Here is a 22,060-nt window from a genome sequence, read left to right on the forward strand (position 1 = left end):
CTGCAGCACTCCAGGCTTCCCTGTCCTTCACCATCTCCCAGAACTTGCTCAAACTCATGTCCATTGAGATGGTGATGCCATCCAACCGTCTCATCCTCTGTTGAACCCTTCTCGTTCTGCCTGCAATCTTTCCCAGCATCAGGGTCTTTTCCAATGAGTTGGCTCTTTGAATCAGGTGCCAAACTTCAGCTTCAGCATCAGTCCTTCCAATGAATATTCAAGACTGATTTCCTTTAGGATTGACTGGTTTGATCTCCTTGCAGCCCAAGGGAGTCTAAAGAGTCTTCACCAGCACCACAGTTCAAAGGCATCAATTCTCTGGCACTCAGCATTTTTTATTATCCAGTTCTCACATCCATACATGACTACTGGAAAAACCATAGCTTTGACTATATCAACCTTTGTAGGCAAAGTAATGTCTCTGCTTTTTAGTAAGCTGTCTAGGTTTGTCATGGCTTTTCTTCCAAGGAGCAAGCATCTCTTAATTTCATGGGTACAGTCACGGTCCACAGTGATTTTGGAGCCCAAGAAAATAAAGCCTGTCACTGTTTCCATAATTTCCCCATCTATTTGCCATGAAGTGATGGGACCAGATCTTCATTTTTGAATATTGAGTTTTAAGCCAACTTTTTCACTCTCCTCTTTCACCTTCATCACCTTCATCAGTTCCTCTTTGCTTTCTGCCATAAGGGTGGAGTCATCTGCATATCTGAGTTTATTGATATTTCTCCCTGCTATCTTGATTCCAGCTTGTGCTTCATCTAGCCAGGCATTTCGTATGATGTACTCTGCATATCAAAATTAAATAAGAAGGGTGACAATATACATCCTTGACAGACTCCTTTCCCAATTTGGAACCAGTCAGTTGTTCCACCTCTGGTTCTAACTGTTGCTTCTTGACCTGCATACAGGTTTCGCAGGAGGCAGGTAAGATGGTCTGGAATTCCCTTCTCTTGAAGAATTTTCCACGGTTTGTGGTGAGCTACACAGACAAAGGCTTTATAAAGCCCTTAGCGCAGTGTAAACGCACAATCAAGGCCAGGTCAGCTCAGGGACGGGCCCCCTAGGGCCGGGAGTAGTCCTGTCGTTTGTTTTATGGCCGCTGCCGCTAGGCAGCCCTCAGGATTTCAATTCGGAAATTCCGGTGCTGAGCGCCCAGCGAGGGGGGACAAAGCAGGATCCGGCCGGGTACTCTCTCAATCTGGAAAAGCCAGGGTCCGGGTTCGGGTTCGGGTTCGGGAGGGGAAAGCGCAAGGTTTCCGCGGCGCACCGCCCCCTCCGCCCCCTCGGTCCGCGGTATAAAAGGACCCTTGACGCCCTGGCGCCAGCCTTGGCCGCGCTCCTTGGCACGAGCCCCCTCCTCCGCCTGCGATGGCTCCAGGTGCCGCCGGTGCCGCGCGGCTTGCGCTCCTGGCGGTGCTCTGGACTCTGCTGCCGGGTGAGTTAGGGGCGGGGGCTGCCGTCGAGTCAGGATGCGGGGTGCGTCCTGAAGCCGTGGGAGGACCAGCCCGCGACCGGCTGAGAATAAGGCCATTCGTACTCAGGTCGCTGTTTCTGGAAAGTTGGGGTTAGATTGAAAGTCAACAGCCGTGGGTTCCCATCCAGACCTTTCATGGCCCGACTGTGCGCTCTCGGACCGCGGATTTCCCGCTGTAAAGTGGAGAAGTTAGTAGCTGCCGCCTCTCAGCGGTTGGGTCCTGGCCCAGGAGGTGGTCTGACTGTGAGGAGGCCACCCCAAGCTTAGGTAGACTGGGGTCCCCACCCCACCACCCCGCCATGCACATTCTGTTCCTCACCCGGTGCCCCCGGGGGAAGTCCTGGACTCTGCTCACGGGGATTCCAGGGCTGACTTGCCCAGGGAGCAGAGGTCGAGAAGTGGGATGCCCCAGCCGCCCTTCGCATGCTCAGTCAGGAGGAAGGCGAGAAGGGGGACAGCTGGTCTCAGATGGTGGTCACTGTCAGAAAGTAAGAGACTGAAACATCCACATCAGCTCAACAAAGAGTTCTAATCGGGATTCCAGTCTGGATTCTACCCCTTTCTAGCTGAGTAACCTCCCCTTTTGCATGGGGCTCTTGTCCATGGAATTGCCAGGCAAGAATATTGGAGCAGGTTGCCATTGCCTATTCCAAGGGATCTTCCTGACCGCGGGATCCAACCCACATCTCCTGCTTTGGAAGGTGGATTCTTTACCATCTGAGCCACCAGGGAAGCCCCAGCCTCCCTTCAGGTCTCACCATTTCCTTCTGAAATGCGAAGGATCCCAGAATCACCCTTGGAGAACTCGCAGAGCTGCTGTTTCCACACACCTCCATTCTAGATGGAGTAGACCCAAAGCTGAAGACAGAGATCATTTTGAGGGGGGCCCAGGGCGGACGGTAGCAGAGTTAGGATGGGTGGGCTCACACAGATATTTTTTCAGTTTGAAAGCACCATGGTCTGGGGGAGCTTATCAGAACAGACCCCCTCCTTCTTTCCTGCAGCCACTGGCTACCTGCCCTGTGACTGTATTCGCGCACTACAGATAGGGGAAAGTGAGGGCCAGAGAGGGGAAACCACTTGTCCAAGGGAGTGGGGACCAGCCTGATTGGAACTTCTTCACTCTTGACCTCTTGGGAGGGAAACAGACACTGACTTCACGCCTCTCTTTTGCTAACATCCTCCATGGCCACTCAAGGTCCTCAGAATGAAGACCACATCCCTGGCATGGCTTGACACTGCTTACTTGATCCTCCTGACTTCATTTTTCCCCAACTTATCTCCTTACTCTGCTCCAGCCACCCTGCCTCAGGACCTCTGCACTTGCTTTTCCTGGAGGTCATTTCCCTTTTCTCTGGAATGGCCTGCCCCTGCTCTGCATCCTGATCTCTGCTCACACATTCCTGGGTCACCAAGGCACTGTCTGTTCTCCCATCCTGTTTCATCTTTCCCAAAGCCCTTGTCAGCATCAGTTGTTAATTATGTTGTTTACTCATGACTTTTTCTGTCTCCCACACTGAAGGCAGAGTTTTGTCTTGTTCAGTGCTGTGTTCCCAGCATGGGCTGGATGCAGTAATATTGATGAGCCCCAGCTGTCATGCCTGACCCCTCCCCCTGCTTTTGATTCCAGGGCCTGGAGGTGCCAGAACATCAATACATCCTTCAAAAGCCATCATACCCCGTGGAGGCTCCCTGAGGGTGAACTGCAGTATCTCCTGTGACCAAAAGGCAATGTTTGGCCTAGAGACAGAGTTAAACAAGAAGGTAGTGGGCCATGGGAACAACTGGAAGGTTTTTGAACTGAGTGATGTGCAAGAAGACATCAACCTATTGTGCTACTCAAACTGTCGCAACGAACAGACAGTAGCTTCGATGATCCTCAGCGTATACTGTGAGTGGCTGGGTCCAGGGCCTGGGCTAGGCAGACTGGGTGGGGGAGGCGGGCAGGGGAGTCCCAGCAGGTTGGAAAGCCTTTGTAACTTGGTGAGTGGAGGCAGGGTCTCACTGAGGGGCAGGAGGCCCATTTTGGAAAGTCTGATGTCATCCGGACTCCCTCCTTGAACTTCCTTGGGGTGCCCTTGGAATATGGACAGGGATTCAGAACGTTCCAGAATGCTGTCTCTCTAGGCCTCTTTAATAAGGTGAGATGGTCCTAGATCTGACTCTTTTTAAAAAAAAAAACACTGCCGTGTGTTTCCTGGTAGTGTAGAGGCACTGATGTTGCCTGGGTTCAGTACCCGGGTACGCGGTCAGGGTCCCTACAAGCCTTGAGACCAAGAAATAGATAAATAAGTAAAAGATGTGAGTTAAAATTAGCCCTGAGATTTTTTGTTTTTCAAACATTGTCAACAATCAAAAAAACTGGTAACAACTGGTCTGGCAAGAGTGTGGGGAAACAGACAGTCTGTGGACATTGCTGACAGAGTGGGGATACCAAGAGTCACAACTTCTCGTGGGGAAGCAGACATCAGTCCCCAAAATGTCACATGTGTGGGTCCTTTGACATAGAAATCCCACTTCTAGAAATTGGGCCTATAGGTGTTCCCACTCAGGAGGGAACTGAAGCAGGTAGGGGGTTATTCACTGTGGCTTGATCTGGAAGGGAAATAGTTTGCAAGTCACTCAAATGTAGGGAACTGGGGAGACTTCCCTGGTGGTCCAGTGCTTAAGACTTCACCTTCTGGTGCAGGGGGTGTGGGTCTGATGTCTGGTCCGGAACTGGGATCCCACATGCCACACAGCCAAAAAACCAAAACATAAAACAGAGACAATATTGTAACATATTGAATAAGAGCTTAAAAATGGTCCAAATTAAAAAAAATCTTTAAAAAAAATATAGGGGGTTGAGGAAAGAAACAATGGTTCAGTCATCCCATGGAATAGTATTCAACTGTGTAAAAGAATGAGACAGAAAATTTGAGGTATTGTCAAGTTCAAAAGAAGTAACGTCTGCCCAGAATGACTGTCAAGGTACCACAGTGTTAGGGAGACATGGGGGCGGGGAGAGAGAGGTTGTGTTTCTGCGTTAAAGAGCTCAGGACAGAAACACAGCAAAAGTAGCTGGCTGTGACAAGAGAAACCGGGGTTGGGGGGGTGCTCCAGGAGAGGGCAGAGGATGCATTTTCTCCATGTGCCTTTTATTTCCTTTGGACGTTTGAAGTGTGACAGTGAGTTAGCATGACATAAGCGATAAATAGATACACGAAATTCAAACCAAGAGAAAATGAAAAAGGAAGAAAGAGGGATTTCCCTGGTGATCCAGTGGTTATGAACCTGCCTTGCAGTGGAAGGAACACAAGTTCAATCCCTGGTGGGGGAACCAAGACACGCCTGTGAGCAACTAAGTCCATGTGCTGGAGTGATCCTCATGTGGGGGAGTGAGGGGGAACATATGGCTTCCTGATTGATTTTCACTTGACCCCCTTGGAAAGGTCTAATGATGCAATGAGGCCTGAGGGACATTCACCTTCACAGTGCCTGAGTAAAAGAAGCTTTGGGGCAAACAGTGGCTTTGTTTCTGGTTTCGGGAATGTTTGAACAGCTGCTGGCCAAGTGAGCAAAGTCCCCAAACAATCTCAGTGGCCTCTGAAAAACCCTCTGGAAACCTCCTCGTAGGACCCTCTGCATCTCAGCCTGAGATTGAAAGCACCACCCTCCAGGTCTGAGTCCCGGTTCTGCTAAATTTCTCCCTCTTTGGGTGCCAGACTTTGCCTTAGTTTTCACCTCTGTGAAATGGATCACACAGTTTCACCCACTAGCAAAGGGTCACCTAGGAGAGACTGTAGCTTGGTCCTACCCCACTGCCAGTATTTAGATGAAGAAGCATCTCTGGGTGGCTGAAATTTCTCTAGAAAGAGTTGTAATTTTTGCAGGAGAGGCCCCTAACCGGAAGCACGCACAGGAGTTGGTAAAGACAAGCATGCTAGACAGAAGGAACAGGGCTTCCCTGGTGGTTCAGTGGTAAAGAATCTGCCTGTCAGTGCAGGAGACACAGGTTCAATCCCTGATCCGAGAAGATCCCACATGGTGCAGAGCAACTAAACCCATGGGCCACAACACTGAGGCCTGCTAGCCTTAGAGCCCAGAATCCCCATCAGAGAAGCCACCCCAATAACAAGCCTGCACAACACAGCTAGAGCGTACCCCGGTTCACCTCAATAATAGAAAAGCTCACACGGCAAGAAGTCTCAGCAGAGCCAAAAATAAAAGAATATTTTTTTTTTAAAGGGTAGACAGAAGGAACAGCCTGGCCAAAAGTTTGGAGTGGGGAAACAAGCTGACGTGGGATTGAGGAGGTTAGAGGGACTGAATATCAATGGATTGATGTCACTGGAGCTGAGTTTGGCAGGACTTCGAATACCACACTGAGAAACTGGGACCTCCTTCCGGTGATAGGGAGCCATGGAGAGTGTGTGAGCAGGCAGGCATCTAGAGCAGAAGGCTGACCTTACAGGAAGCCAGGGAGCAGCTAGCTGTGGACCCAGTCCAGGTCACACATGTCATGGGCGGTGGTGTGTAGAAGAAGGGAGTAGCAGGGACTTCCTTGTGGCCCGGTGGCTAAGACTCCATACTCCCAGGGGGCCAGGTTCCATCCCTGATCAGGGAACTAGACCCCACATGCTACAATTAAAAGATCCTGGGTGTGCAGTGAAGACCCAGCACAGCCATATAAATAAATTAAAAAAAATTTTTTTTTCAAGAATGTAGTTCTCACCTTGGAGAAGGAAATGGCAGCCCACTCCAGGATTCTTACCTGGAAAATCCCATGGACAGAGGAGCCTGGTGGGCTACAGTCCATGGGGTCGTAAAGAATCAGACACGACTGAGCATGCACACACATTCCTCACCTTAAAAAGTAACATCATTCCAGTTTACAGTCAACCTCTTAACTTCTGAAGTGGATTAATAATAGTCTGAAAAAAAAAATAGTCCGAAAAAAAACATTATGAGCCTTCCCTGGTGGTACAGCAGTTAAGAATCTGCCTTCCAATGCAGAAGTTCGCGTCCCTGGCTGGGAAACTATGATGCCACATGCCAAAGGGCAACTAAGTCCAAGCACCACATCTACTGAGCACCCTGGATCCCGCCCACCATAACTAGAGAGAAGTATGGTTTGCCGCAGGGAAGAGTCTTCTTGCTTCAAGGAAAGATCTGGCATGCTGCAGTGAGATCCCACACACATAAGGTAATAAATATTTAAAAGTAAATTAATAATGATAATAACAAGAGCCCTACTCTCATTAGACCCAGTTTATAGCTTAGAAAACTCAGGCTTCCTCTCCCTAACCCCAAGGGCAGGGATTATTCCGGTGGCAAAGTCACTCCCTCACTGGCCAAAGCAAGGAAGCAGAAAAGCTAGGAATCAACTCCAGCCTCCTGACATTTTAAGATCACTGCTCTTTTTTTTTTTTTTTTTTTTTTTTTGATGCTGGCAACCTGGGGAGAAGGTGAACTCAGGTCTGAAAACCAACATTGCTGCTATTTAAGTGACACTTCAGGGCCTCTTGAGAATGGACTAGAAGTGGGAGGCCTCAAGACCCCTTCCTGGGAAGTCCGGGGAGTGTCTCAGTGCTAAGCCACAGTTCACTGGGGCTCTGTTGGCAATTTCCACTGGCAGGAAGATCCAGGCTGGAGTTCTATTACCTCATGAAGAATGGAGACCCCGGCTGTGGATACCCCACCCACAGATGGTGGCTTCAGGGGATACTCAGGGCTTCATTTTGAGTGTCTGTCCTGATATGTTTGACATTTCAGGGGATCACACAGTTCATTCAGGAACCCTTAAAAGGAAACTCCTGAAAGACCTCGAATCAGTGTGGGTGGCTCTATTTCATTCTTTCTAGAAACACAGAACACCTCCTGGGTACCAACCGTACATCTGGGGACAAAACAGACAAACATCCCTGCCCTCCTGGGCTGATATTCCGTGGTGGAAAGAGTAGAGAAACCAATGAACTCAGTCGGTGATCTTGTATGTCAGAGGTGAGAGTTGCCGTGGAGAAAAATAAGGCCACAAAGGGAAGGAAGAACTTCCTCTTTTTATTTTACAGCAGAGTCTAGAGACTGGGCAGTTAAAGTGTAATGTATTGCTGGGACTCCTGGCAATAGACCTTGAACTTCCTTTCCATTTGTCAGTCTCAGATCCTGCAGTGAATAAAGAATTGTTTTGCCTCCTTCACAACCACTTGGGGAGGTCTCACCAGGTTATGCTGAAGCTCTTAACATTCCGATCTGGCTTAGGTGGTTTGGGGAGTCTTCTGGGGAGAAAATGGTGAGGTTCCTGGAGCAGGTGTGTCCAGGGCCCCAACACACCCACTGTGAGCAGGCAGCCAGCCTGTCCTGTTCACACAACACCCCTTCCCCCTGCAGGGATCCCGGAGCGCGTGGAGCTGGCTCCTCTGCCCCTCTGGCAGCCTGTGGGTGAAGAACTCAACTTGAGCTGCCTGGTGTCTGGCGGGGCCCCCCGGGACCACCTCTCCATGGTGCTGCTCCGAGGGGAGGAGGAGCTGGGCCGGCAGCCAGTGGGAAAGGGGGAGCCCGCCGAGGTCATGTTCACGGTGCAGCCTAGAAGAGAGGACCATGGCACCAATTTCTCTTGCCGCTCAGAACTGGACCTGCGGTCGCAAGGGCTGGAACTCTTCCAGAACACCTCGGCCCCCAGGAAGCTCCAGACCTATGGTGAGGCACTGGGGAGCCAGCAGAGAAGATGGGATGAGGGGGATTTCTTGCTTGGGATGCGGGGTCCCTGGGAAGGAGAGGCCCCTGGCCATAGGGCTGCTGAGACAGTGGCGACCTTGATTGCAAAGGCTTCTGGGAAGAGCATCTTCTTGGCCACTGGGGTGGAATGTTTTGGGTGGGGTGCCTGCACTGCAAGATGATCTGAGAAGGCTGTGACCCAGGGCAAGTGGTATGTGTGTCCTGAGAAGAGTGACTCAGCCAGTTTCCCTGGAAGAGGGCGTTCCTGGCGTGGGGATGGAAATGGCCCTTGAGAGGGTTTTAGGATGTCTGTCTGCCCCCTCTCTGTCTACACCGGCTCTCGCCAGTCCTGCCATCGACCGACCCGCACCTTGAGGCCCCCCGGGTTGTGGAAGTAGGCTCACGGTGGCCGGTGAAGTGCACGCTGGATGGACTATTCCCAGCCTGGGACGCTGAGGTCTACCTGGTGCTGGGGCACCAGACACTGGAATCCAGTATCATGTACAATGGTGACCCGTCTTGGCCGAGGCCTGGATCGAGGGGAACGAGGAGGAAGAGGGCACCACGTCCTTGAAGTGTTCAGTGAGTCTGGGAAACGAGATCCGGAAGACGGGAGAGAGCGTGATCATCTACAGTAAGTAGAAACCCAAGTGAGCCTTCCGAGGGAGGGTCGGGATAACGCTGGGGCGGGGTTAACGCCAGGGGCGGGGCCCACTGTGTGTGTGCCCGACCTCCAGGCGTCCCGGCTCTCTCCCGGACGCTGAGCCCACCCGAGGTCTCAGAATGGACTACGGTGACCGTGGAGTGCGAGGCCCGTGCTGCAACTGTGGTGACGCTGAACGGAGACCCGGCTGGGCCTCTGGGCCCGAGGGCCCAGTTGCAGCTCAACGCCAGTGCCGAGGACAATGGGCGCAGTTCCTCCTGCTCTGCTGAACTGGAGGTGGCTGGGCTGGTGGTCCACAAACACCAGACCCTGGAGCTCCGTGTCCTGTGTGAGTGAGGCCGCTGGACAATGACCCCTAAGCTCCAAGACCCTAAGAGCTCCAGCCCTCCAAGCACCCCTCCCCGACCCTGGTGAGGCCGTTACCCAGATTCCCACCTAAGTCTTCTTACACATAGACCCAGAAGGTGAGTGGTGCCCAGATCCCTGATCTGCCCTATTCCCCCCACTCCCCATTTGCTGTATTTCTTCAGAAGGCCCCCGACTAGACCAGCGGGTTTGCCTGGGAAACTGGTCGTGGCAGGAAGGCTCGGAGCAGCCCTGAAGTGTGCGGCCCAGGGGAACCCAATCCCCAAGCTGAACTGTAGCCGGAAAGGGGACAGGGCTTCGCTGCCCATCGGGGACCTGAGGCCTGTCAAGCGGGAGGTGGTGGGCACCTACCTATGTCGGGCCACCAGCGCTCGTGGTGAAGTCACCCATGAAGTGGTCATAAACATGCTCCGTGAGTACTGGAGTTTGGGGCTGCGAAGGGACTCAGAGCTTCCACTGCAGGCGCGAGGGGTTCAATCCCTGGTTGGGGTGCTGAGAGCCCAGATGCTGTATGGTCAGGCAAAAAAAAAAAAAAAAAAAAAAAGCCAGGCTGTTTGCCTTGCAGTTTCCCAGTTTGATATTGGCTTATGGCATCCCCTTATGTCACTTAACATGTTCCTTTGTCACCAGTCAATTCAAGAAACGAAAGCTATTAATTCGTTCTAGGTGGTGCTGGAGACACTCACCAGGAGGACAGGATTCTGCGTTTCTCTTTCCGTATCTGAGGACTACAGCTGATCAAGAGGTTCACATGCCATCCACCTAATCCTACCTTGGTTAATTCTCTGACTGTTCCCTAATGATTTGATCCTCCAGGGATGGTTGCTTGGACCTGTCATTTCATTAGACATCTTCGAAGGGCTTCTAATCCATCTCTCCATCCTCACACTCTCCACATCTTTCTCATGTATCTACGAAGCACACATTCTTCCTCAAATTCAGACATCCGACATCTACTGCCTTTCCCTAAGCCTCCTGTCCGAGAATAGTTAAATCTGTCATGAAAGGCAAATGGAGGTGGGTAGGTGTGATTCATTATCAGCAGCATTTGTGATGTTAGTTTTAAGAGTGCATATTCTAAAGATAAAAACAAAAACAAACAGATTTGAATCTCAACTCCAACACTTGGCACTCCAAGTAGACTTTCACAAATCTCCTGACAAGTCTCCGCTGGTTTCATCGTCTGTAAAATGGTATGTTCATAATCTCAACCTCGAATGCAAAATGGCACTACCACTTTGGAAAACAGTTTTGCAGTTTCTCAGAAAAGCAAACCTAAACTTACTATGTGGCCTGGAAATTTGACTCCAGGTATCTGCCCAAGAGAAATGAACGGATATGTCCACACAGAGACTTGTCTGTGCATATGTACAGCAGCGTTTTTCAAAATACTCCTAAAGTGAAAACAACTCATCAGCTGATTTGTTTGGTTCATCCATTCGATGGAGTATAACTCAGCAAGAAAATGGAACAAAATGCTGACACATACTAACACGATGGAACTCAAAATAATTATGCTTATTTAGTGAAAGAAGTCAGACACAAAATAATATAAATTGTATGACCAATTCTATTAAAGGTCCATAAGAGACAGATCTATAGAGACAGAAAATAGATTGGTGATTGCCTAGGGCTGAAGGCAGGAATGGGGATTAATTGGAACCAAGCATGGGGATTCTTGGAGTGATGTAAGTATTTCAAAAGTGGATAGTGATGCAATCGCACTACTCGGCAAGTTTATTAAGGAAACATTGATTTCTGTTCTTAAAATGGGTGAAAATTTTGTGGCCTCTAAATTTTGCTTTAGTAAGCTTATTTAAAAAAGAATTCAAACCTCTAAATACATATTGAACACTCTATTTTGTTTCTACCCTCAGAGATCTTACATGGTGATAGGGGAGACAAGCCATAAAAGCAAATATATAATACAATGTTAGGAAGTAATTTCCATTATTGAAAACAGTGTGGAGGCTCTTCATGGGATTAAATGTAAAACTACCATATGGTCCAGCAATCTCACTTCTGGGTATATATCCAAAGGAAATGAAATCACTCTTGAAGAAATATCTGCACCCCATGTTCTTTGCAACATTACTCATAGTAGCCAAGATATGGAAGAAACCTCAGCATTTGTCAATGGATGGTTGAATAAAGCAGAAGTGCTACAGGGCCTTCCCTGGTAGTTCAGTGGTTGGGAGTCCGTGCTTCCACTGCAAGGGGCATGGGTTTGATCCCTGGTCAGGGAAGTAAGATGCCACATGCCACTCAGTGCAGCCAAAAAGAAAGAAGAAAGGAATCATCAGACACATATACACACAGGAAATATTCAGCCATCAAGAAGGAAATCCTACCATTTGCAACACCATGGAGTACATGCCTGGAGGACATCATACTAAATGACATAAGCCAAACACGGAAACATAAATACCATGTTTCACTTACATGTGAAATTTTAAAAAATCAAACGCACAGAAGCAGAGAGTAGAAGGGTGGTTGCCTGGGGCTGGGGGGGCAAATTTGATTGAAGGATTTAAGCTTTCAGTTGTTAGATGAGTAAGTTCTGAGGATTTAATGTACAGCGTGGTGATTATAGCTGATAATACTGAATCGTGTAGTTGGACGGTAGTATTCTTACTCTACATACAAAAAATGCTAGCTAAGGACATCCCTGGTGGTTCAGTGGTTGAAACTCTGTGTTTCCAATGCAGGGGGTGCAGGTTCAGTTGCTGGTTGAAGAACTAAGATCCCTCAGGCTGTGTGGTATGGCCAAAAAATGAAAAAGAGAACCAAGTGAGGTGATGAATGCATTAGCTTGATGGTGGTAGTCATTTTACAGTGGGTGTATTATATATATCAAATCATCATGGTGTACACCTTAAATATATGCAATTTCTATTTGTCAATTACATCTTGATAGAGCTGGGGAAAATGCTGTTTTAAATTTCCAAGTGGAGAGGTTGTGAAATACAGCTCCCTGGGCTCTACCAGGACCTGCAGAATTTGCCTCCAGGGCCCAGGACTCTGCATTTTCACCCTGGCTCCCTCCTGATGTACCCCATCCATGACTTAACTGTTTTCAAAAGGCTGATTTGGGGCTGCTTTTAGGCTCCAAGATATTGTAAGACATTGCCCAGAGGAAATATGGCCAGGACAAGACCATTGCTTTGTCACTTTCATGGGGCTGAATCGGTCTTTCTCTTCCCAGGTGATTCCATAGCCCCAGGGGACTTTTGGCAATGTCTGAGACATTTTTGTTCTTCCCCCTGGGATGGGGCTGCTGCTGGCATCTAGAATCTAGATAGAGGTCAAGGATGTCCCTAATCCCCCAAGTTGTTATTTTTTTAATAGTCACAACACAGAGTACAAAATAATGTGGTAGTTTCTTTACAGTCAGCCAAAACTGCCATCTGGTGTGTGGGCCCGGCCATGTGACCACAGTGACCCATTGACTGAACAGCTCCTCCCTGAAAACATCTCTGGAATGCTTCTCGGGACTGGCTTCAGAGCTCACAACACACTCTTCAAAAGTCCTCCTTAGACATAAATTGTGATCCTTAAAGCATCGTATTTGACAGAGAGAAATAGAAAAATCTGACAGTCCGGTGGTTTGAATCCCATGTTTCCAGTGCTGAGGGTGTAGGTTTGATCGCTGGTTGGAGAACTAAGATCTCACATACTTGCTTGCATAGCTGAGTTACTTTGCTGTGCGTCTGAAACTGACACATCATTGTAAATCTACTATATTTCCATTAGGAATAATAATACATTTTTTTTAATAATGCACTTTTTGATTAAAAAAAAAGTAAAAAAAGCGATTTGGAGCAAGTAATAGGAAGGGATACAGAGGCTGAGTGGGAAATCCTGAGCTAACCATTTCCAGCCTCTCCCTCTGCCTCTCATCAGTCCCACAGGGAACCAAGGCCCCAAGAAAGACAATTCTATTGCTCTGACAGCTCCCAGCCTAGTCACAGGGATGCTTAATACGGTTCAGCTGTTCATAGCACAGCTGAAAACAGGAAACAGGGTGAAGAAAGAGGTCAGAACTTGCTGCTCCATGCTGCAATTCCTTGACCAGATCGAGGATGAAAAAGGCATCAGAAAAAGTGATCCCTGACTTTCCCGGTGGTCCAGTGGTTAAGAATCTGCCTGCCAATGCAGGGGACACAGGTTCAGTCCCTAATCTGGGACAGTTCCACATGTGGCTGGGAAACTAAGCCCGTGACCCACAGCTACTGAGCTTGCAGGGCCCAAGCTCCACAGCGAGAGCAGCCACCACAAGGAAGGAAGCCAGCAAACCACAGCTAGAGACTAGCCCCTGCTTGCCGCAACTAGAGAAAACCCCCGAGCAGGAATGAAAGACCCAAGTAGTCAAAAATAAATAAATAAATCATTTTCAAAAGGATTCGGTGTCAGGCATGTGCTAATAATCAGGGCATAATGTGTGAATTCATTTCCTAGGCTGCCTTAGCAAAGTAGCACAGAGGAGGGCTTCAACAATAGAACTGGGATTTCCATCCCAGTCCAGTGGTTAAGACTGATTGCTTCTACTGCAGGGGGCATGGGTTGGATCCCTGGTGGGGTAAGTTCTACCTGCCACACGGTAAAGCCAGAAAGAAGAAGAAAAAAACTAATAATGTAAAATAAATGTAATAACCTGATTTTTAAAAAACAAATAATAGAACTGTACCATCTTACAGTTCTGGAAGTCAGAAGTCCATGATCAAGATGTCAGCAGGAGACTTCCCTGATGGTCCAGTGGTTAAGAATCTGCCTGCCAATGCAGCGGACACAGCTTCGATCCCTCCTGTGGGAAGATTCCACATGCCATGGAGCACCTGGGCCTGTGTGCCCCAGTTAAACCGGAACACCTAGATCTTGTGCTCTGCAACAAGAGAAGCCACCACAATGAGAAGCCCATGCACCGCAACTAGAGAGTAGCTGTTGATCCCTGAAACTAGAGAAAGCCTCCACAAAGCAAGGAACACCCGGCTTAGTAAATAAATAAACATTATTAAGAAAAAAAGAGGTTAAAAAAAAAAAGGAAAAAAAAAGATGTCAGCAGGGTTGGAATGTCCCTGGTATCCAGTGGTTAGGACTCTGTGCTTCCATTTGCTGGAGACATGGGTTCAAGGCCTGGACAAGGAACTAAGATCCTTGCATGCCTGGTGGCCCAGCCCAGAAAAAAATATGTATCAACAGGGCTGATTCCTGTGGAGGCTGTGAGGCAGGCTCTGTCCTATCCTTGTCCTCTATCTTCAGGCAGTTTGTTGGTGTCCTTTGCACTTCTTTGCATATCCAATGGGCTTCACTGGTGGCTCAGACAGTAAAGAATCCACCTGCAATGCAAGAGACCTGGGTTCCATCCTTGAGTTGTGAAGATCCCCTGGAGAAGAGAATGGCTACCCACTCCAATATTCTCAGCTGGAGAAGCCCATGGACATAGGAGACTGGCAGGCTACAGTCCATGGGGTCGCAGAGTCAGACATGACCTAGTAGCGAACACTCTGCACTTCTTTATTTGGTTGGTCACCATGATCTGTGTCCTCATCTTCAAATGACGTAGTCCCTGTGTGTGGGTGTGTGTGTTCAAATTTCCCCTTTTTATAAGAGCACCAGTCATGTTGAGTTAGGGCCCATCCAAATGATCTTTTCTGAACTTGAGGATCTGCAAAAACCCTGTTTCTAAATAAGATCACAGTCTGAGGGTCAGTACTTTCCCCTCTCTCCCTGGGAACAGAAGTAGTTGAACCCATGACAGGATGGAGCGCGACTGGCCATGAGGACTGTGGAAGTAGGCACATGTGGCTTTATCACATGTCCTCTTCGCTGCTGCCTATTTTGAAATTCTCTGCAATTAAAATATTTTTTTAAAAGAGAGAAAAAAAAAGGGAGAGAGATGGGTGAAGAGATTTCTTCAGGAAAGCTGTTGCTGCATGCAAATCCCTATCACACTGGCACTTCCCTGGTGGTCCAGTGGTTGGGAGTCCATACTTTCACTGGTCCTTGGGATTCAATCCCTCCTCAAGGAACTAAGATCCCACATGCCCTGCAGTGAAGCCAAAAAACAAAAACAAAAAAACGCTATCATACACTTTTAGGACATAGGTTAACCCAGAGCCCAGAGAGAAAGAAGACTTCATAGATTTTGAAATATATCCCGAAGACAGAACACGCAAGACTGAGGCTGACTTTGGCTTAACAAAGCTCAAGTGAGGTATTGGGGCTGGGATCCAGAGGGCAAGAGGAAGGGGGCTGTGATGTAGAGTGAAGGTGTCTGCTTTTTGGTGATTGGTGTGGAAGCCCACTGGGCTTCCTTGATAGCTCAGATGGTCAAGAATCCGCCTGCAATGCGGAAGACCTGGGTTTGATCCCTGGGTTGGGAAGATCCCCTGGTGAAGGGAATGGATACCCACTCCAGTATTCTTGCCTGAAGAATCCTATGGCCAGAGGAGCCTGGCAGGCTTCAGTCCATGGGGTCACAAAGAGTCAGACACGACTGAGTGACTAACACACACCCACACCCACACACATACACACCTGGACACCCACTAGGAGAGATGAGAGGGTAGATTGACCCCAAGGGCTGAGAAAAGAGCCACAACCCATACCAAAGTTGCCTTCATCTCACACGTCCTTGGTGATCAGGTGGCCAAGACTCTGCCCTCTCAAGGCAGGTGTGTGGGTTCAAAACCTGGTCAGGGAACTAGATCTCACATGCCCCACCAGGCTCCTCTGTCCATGGGATTCTTCAGGCAAACTACTCTGGAGTGGGTTGCTGTACCCTCCTCTAGGGAATCTTCCCAACCCAGGGATCAAACCCCAGGCTCTTATGTCTCCTGCATTGATAGGCGAGTTCTTTGCCACTAGCGCCACCTGGGAAGACCCGGAGGACACAAATAATAATAATAATAAATTTAAGAAAAAAGATGCCTCCATCTAGCAACAACATACCCAGGAAAGAAGAAACCTCAAAACGCTGCTCAGAACACGCGCACACTGCTGGGGAACCTAAGGAAGGGGAAGCCGCCAGCCCAGGAGAAGCTGTCCTGCGATGCCTCCTTACACCTCGGTAGGAGAGACCCAAAGGCTGGCGAGAGGGGGCAAGGGGGACAGACAGAGGGTCAACAGCTGGGGGACCAGGCCCTTCTGCTCTAGCAGGGCCTCCAGCCGGGAGAAGCCTGACCTGGGCTCCCATCCAACACCAAGTTCAGAGATTTGAAAGAGAGGCTGTTGTGGACCTGAGTCCCGCGCAGGATTCACAGCCAGTGGCAGGGCAGAGTCTGCCACAGAATAAACTTTCACTGAGCTATGGTTTCTCCAGTAGTCATGTATGGATGTGAGAGTTGGACTATAAAGAAAGCTGAGGGCCAAAGAATTGCTACTTTTGAACTATGGTGTTGGAGAAGACTCTTGAGAGTCCCTTGGACTGCAAGGAGATCTAACCAGTACATCCTAAAGGAGATCAGTCCTGAATATTCATTGGAAGGACTGATGCTAAAGCTGAACCTCCAGTACTCTGGCCACCTGCTGCGAAGTGTCATTGGAAAAGACCCTGATGCTGGGAAAGATTGAAGGCAGGAGGAGAAGGGGACAACAGAGGATGAGATGGTTGGATGGCATCACCCACTCAATGGACATGACTTTGAGTAAGCTCCAGGAGTTCATGATGGACAGGGAAGACTGGCAGGCTGCAGTCCATGGGGTCACAAAGAGTTGGACACGACTGAGGGACTGAACTGAACTGAGTGGATGGAGGAGCCAAGTTCTGTTCTGATCAACATCCACACGCCACGCAGTTTTGCTTTCCACCCTAGGGCTGTTATGAGGAACTGTGATGCGAGAGTGGACTCATCTGTGGGGAAAAAGAAGGAAGTCTGTGGTCCTGACCAGGAAGTTTGAGGTGGGATTCTCAGAGCCCAGTCGTAAGGAAACAGGCAACTTGCAACTACTGCTATCTGTTCTCCCAGTACATGAATGGTCTTTTGAATTTTATTTATCTATTTATTTACTTATTCATTCTTTTGGTTGTGCTGGGTCTTTGTTGGGGCAAGTGGGCTTCTCTTATTTTGGAGCATGGGCTCTAAAGTTCACAAGCTCAGTAGTTTCAAGGGCTTAGTTGCCCTGAGGCCTGTGGGATGTTAGTTCCCTGAGCGAAGATTGAACCTGTGTCCCCTGCATTGGAAGGCAGATTCTTAACCACTGTACCACTAGGGAAGTCCCGTGAATGATGTTGGGTTTGTTTGTTTGTTTGTTTTTAGTTTTTATTTATTTATTTTTGATTGCGTCGGTCTTTAGTACTTGCAGGCTTTCTCTAGTTGCAGCAAGCGGGGAGGGGATACTATTCTGTAGTTGTGGCATGAGGGCTTCTTATTGCAGTGGCTTCTCTTGTTGCAGAGCAGGGTTTCTAGAGCGTGGGCTCAGAATTTGTGTGCACCAGCTTAGCTGCCCCGAGTCATGTGGAGTCTTCCTGGACCAGGGATTAAACCTGATGGATTCTTAACCACTGGATGACCAGGGACGTTCCCTAATGGTCTTACTGAAATCTCACTCCAACCCTCTGCAGTATGCATTACCATCCCTTTCTGCAGCTGAGGCCATCAAGGTATCACCAGGGGAAGTGGCTTCTCAAGGTCACAGCGCGTGTCTGTTGCCCTTTGGCCCCATCCCCTCAGCACTTGCTGGTACCTGCATGTCACAGCCGCACATCACAGCTCTGTTTTGGGTTCACCACTGGACATGTCAGAAGGACTGGGGAACCACAGTGAGATACCACTTTCCACTCTGGTGGCTCTGACAGTAAAGAATCTGCCTGCAGTGGAGGAGACCCAGGTTCACTCCCTGCATTAGGAAGATCCCCTAGAGAATGGAATGGCTACCCACTCCAGTATACTTCCCTGAAGAATCCCATGGACTGAGGCGCCTGGCAAGCTACAGTCAATTGGGTTGCAAAGAGTCGAACAGGACTGGGCCATTAACACACACCCATTAGGATGACGATCACCATAATAATTAAACAAAATATATGTTGGCAAAGATGCGGAGAAATTGGAACCCTGGAATATTTGTTTGTTGCTGGTGGGAATGTAAAATGGTACAGCTGCCAGGGAAAACAGTCTCACAGTTCCTCAAAACGTTCAACACAAAATCACCATGTGACTCAACATTTCCACTCCCAGGTAGACACTCAGAAGAAATGAAAAAATGTTCATACAAACACTTGTACAGGAATGCTGATAGCACCATGATTCAGAAGAGCCAAAAGGTGGAAACTACCAAAGTCTATCCATGAATGAAAGACAAAACCTGATTTGGCCTTGCAATGGAATGTTACTCAGACTAGGGCCTGAACAATATGGAGGTTCCTCAGAAAATTAAAAATAGAACTATCCAAAACATTATAAGTCAACTCTATTTCAATAAAATAGAACTAATGTGTGCTCCAGCCATTCCACTCCTGGATATTTATCTGAAGGAAACAAAGCTGTTCTTTTGAAAAGATAGCTGAGAATTCCCTGGTGATCCAGTGTTTGGGACTTGGCACCTTCATTTCGGGGGCCGGGTTCAATCCCAGGTTAGGAAACTGAGTTCTTGCAAACTTGCAGCTTTAAAAAAAAAATGAAAGAAAGAAAGAGGACTTCCCTGGTTGTCCAGTGGTTAAGAATCCACTGTCCAATGAAGGAGTTGCAGGTTTGATCCCTGGTCAGGGAACTTGCCACAGAGCAATTAAGCCCAAGTGTGGCAACTACTAAGCCTGCTCGCTAAAACAAAGAGCCTGGGAGTCAAAAAAGTAAAAAGATGTCTGGACCTTGTGTCCCTAGCCCTGTTACAACCTGGGGGATGAAATCCTCTAGTACCTTTCATAAAAGCAGTCGGAAAGGATTCCTGGGTTGGAAGAACAGCATGTACGGAATGCTGAGAATAAATGAAGTTCATTCATTCAACCAATACTGTTGACCATCTGCCTCTAATGACTGAACACTGATTCAGGTGCTGAGGCTGAGAGGTTCCCTGGCCTGGCACTCATGCAAATGGAGGTATATAATCAAGTCAGTCAAAAGAATTTCAACCAGTGAATGAGTTTCAGTAATGAAACCATTAGAGCAAGTGACAGGGAATGATTAGGCTGTGGCCCAGGATGGAAGGGGCCAGAGGAGCATTGGGAAAAGGTTTGTGTGTGTGTGTGTGTGTGTGTTTTTTAATTTCCCTGATTGTGGGGAAGATTGAAGTCAGGAGGAGAAGGGAAAGACAGAGGATGAGATGGTTGGATGGCATCACCAACTCGATGGACATGAGTTTGAGCAAGCTCTGGGAGTTGGTGATGGACAGGGAAGCCTGGCATGCTGCAGTCCACGAAGTTGCAAAGAGCTGGACATGACTGAGCGACTGAACTGAATTGAACTGAACGTATTTATTTATGATTGCACTGGGTCTTCATTACTGCTTGGACATTTTTCTAGTTGCGGATAGCTGGCTTCTCATTGCAGTGGCTCCTCTTGTTGTGGAGCACAGGTTCTAGGTGTGAGGGCTTCAGTAGCTGCTGCACTTGGGCTCAGGTGCATGGGCTTAAATGCTCCGAGGCATGTGGGATCTTCCTGGACCAGGGAAGGAACCATTATTTCCTGCATTGACAGGCAGATTCTGATCCACTGTACCACCAGGGAAGTCCTCAGGAAAGCTTGTAAGTGGGGGCTGAGGCCCCAAGAAAGGGCTGGCTCCATCAGGGATGAGAGGAAGCGAATTCCAGTTGAAGGGAACAGCAAGGTGGTCACACCTGAGCTCAGGACGAGTTCCGAGCAGGCATAGCTCCCTGGAGTGGGGTTTGGGTACTTCTGCCCTGGTGCACAGCCTCTGGTCTGCACTGGAGCCATTCCGCCCTTCCTGAGACTGCCTGGCACCCTGGAGGAAGCCCTGCCCTTCCCGGTGGCTTTGGAAAGGGGATGGGGGAGCATCTGCTTCCCTTTCTTTCAAGAAAGAACAAAGGGAGTGCAGACAGAGAGTGCAAGTGTCTTCTGCCAAACTGTCCCTCATTATCACCCCATCCTTATCTCAGGAAATGGCCCTCCACCCCTTCAGGACATCAGAGCAGGACCAAGGAGCTGACCTTGACTCTGCTCTGCCTCAAGTCCCAAAAGTGCAATGTGCCCTGCTGCCAAAATGAATGCCAAATTGGACCACATCTCCAGTCTCCATGGCCCACTCCAGGCTCCCAGTTTCCTGATTCCACCCTGTCCTCCACCAAACCTCCCCCACCCCAACAGGCTACTGTAGCTCCTGCTGTCTCAGGGCGGGTGCTTGTAAATGCCCGAGTCAGGGGTGTCTCCCCTCTGCTCAGAACCCTCCATGGCTCCCACTTCACTCAGAGGAAAAGTCAAAGTTCTCCCCAGCCCATGCTCTACTCATTCCCTCCCTGCCCGCCTCTCCCCCAATTCCCTCCCTCCCTGCCCTTCAGCAACAGCAGCCTCCTGGCTTTTCCTTAAGTCAATTCCAACCTCAGGGCCTTTGCACATCCAGTGCACTTTGCCTGGTACATTCCTGCCCTGATATAATCAGGACTCGCTCCTCACCTCCCTCTATTCCTGGCTCAATATCACCTTCTCAGTCTTTCCCACGATACTCTATTTAAAGTTTCCTGAACCCTCACATTTCCTATTCCCTTCCCTGCTTTATTTTTTTCTTAGCACTGAGCACAAGCTATGTCTCCATATGTTTTATTTTTTAAACATTTATGCATTTATTTATCTGTGTTGAGTCTTAGTTGTTGCTTGGGTGATCCTCCATCTTCTGCTTCCACTTGGGGAATCTTTAGTTTTTCTCCTTGCGGAGCACAGGCTCTAGGGCGCTTGGACTTCTGTAGTTGTAGGACGGGGACTCAGTTAGTTGTGGCTCCCAGGCTCTAGATCACAGGCTCAATAGTCGTGGCGCATGGGCTTAGTTGCTCCAAGGCATGTGGGATCTTCTCAAATCAGAGATCTAACCCGTGTCCCCTCCGCTGGCAGGCGGATTTCTTATCACTGAGCTACCAGGAAGTCCACACTCTAGTCTGTCAACACTGTTTAAGCCACTGTGGAGCTAGAGAAGGAAGAACCACGGTTTACGTTTTAAAACCGCCGTAAAACTTGGGCCGCGCGGGGGAGCTCTCCGCCCACGCACTGGGGGCTGGGTCCAAAATAAACAGTGGTCTGAACTTGGTAAAAACCCGCCGGAAAGTGACCCCAGCGGAGGATTTTCCCAGACCTTCCCAGGGACGTCCCCGGCCCCGACTCGGCACTTTTCCCCAGGCCTTTTGGGGCGGGAATTCAGCACCCTCCACCCTTAAGAAGAAAGATCCCCGTGGAAATTCCTTAGGAACAATCTGGACTGAGCGAGGAATGCTTTTCTGGCTGGGCAGTGACTCGCAGCCCCTTCCCCGGGGGACGGGTTCGAGCGTCCCTGAGTGATCCTCCCTTCCCCTTCTGCCGCGCGACCTTCTTGGCCCTTCTCTAGTCTCCATGGCGACGCGGCGCGCGCCCCACAACAGGAAGCCTAAGGCGGCGGTGCTCCGCGCTTGGAGACTCCAGGATCCCTAGCCTTGAAGGGGCGGTTGCCGAGTCTGTGGACCACCCGCGCAGGCGTGGCCTGAAGCTGGGGGCAATGGCGTGCGAGCGCTTAAGTGCGCAGCGCGGGACCTCCCAGCATCCCGCGCCCCCTCCCTCCAAATGCAAATAGAACAAGCCCGGGCGAACACCCGCACAGATTCACTGCTGGCGCCTGGGGCTGGAGTTTCAGAAGCTGCGCGCAGAGGGCGGGGGTTTGAGCGCCTCCTCTCCTCCCCTATTCCGGGGCCTGGGAGCTGCCTCAGTTTCCCTGCAGAGGGCAAG

The 22,060-nt window shown here is 49.4% G+C and overlaps 1 long non-coding RNA gene and 1 pseudogene across 1 annotated transcript; one reads left to right on the forward strand and one right to left on the reverse strand.

The window, feature by feature from the left end:
- Nucleotides 1-1,200: 1,200 nt before the first annotated feature.
- LOC122699486 lies at nucleotides 1,201-11,132 on the forward strand (annotated as a pseudogene).
- Nucleotides 8,627-14,547, reverse strand: LOC122699488. Its single transcript, XR_006342617.1, has 3 exons — nucleotides 13,899-14,547; nucleotides 9,555-9,710; nucleotides 8,627-8,761 (listed from the first exon to the last, which is right to left on the reverse strand). It is a non-coding gene; the product is annotated as an uncharacterized LOC122699488 (long non-coding RNA).
- Nucleotides 14,548-22,060: the final 7,513 nt, after the last annotated feature.

This window comes from Cervus elaphus, chromosome 9 (assembly GCF_910594005.1).
Source record: "Cervus elaphus chromosome 9, mCerEla1.1, whole genome shotgun sequence".
In the NCBI taxonomy this organism is placed as follows: domain Eukaryota; kingdom Metazoa; phylum Chordata; class Mammalia; order Artiodactyla; family Cervidae; genus Cervus; species Cervus elaphus.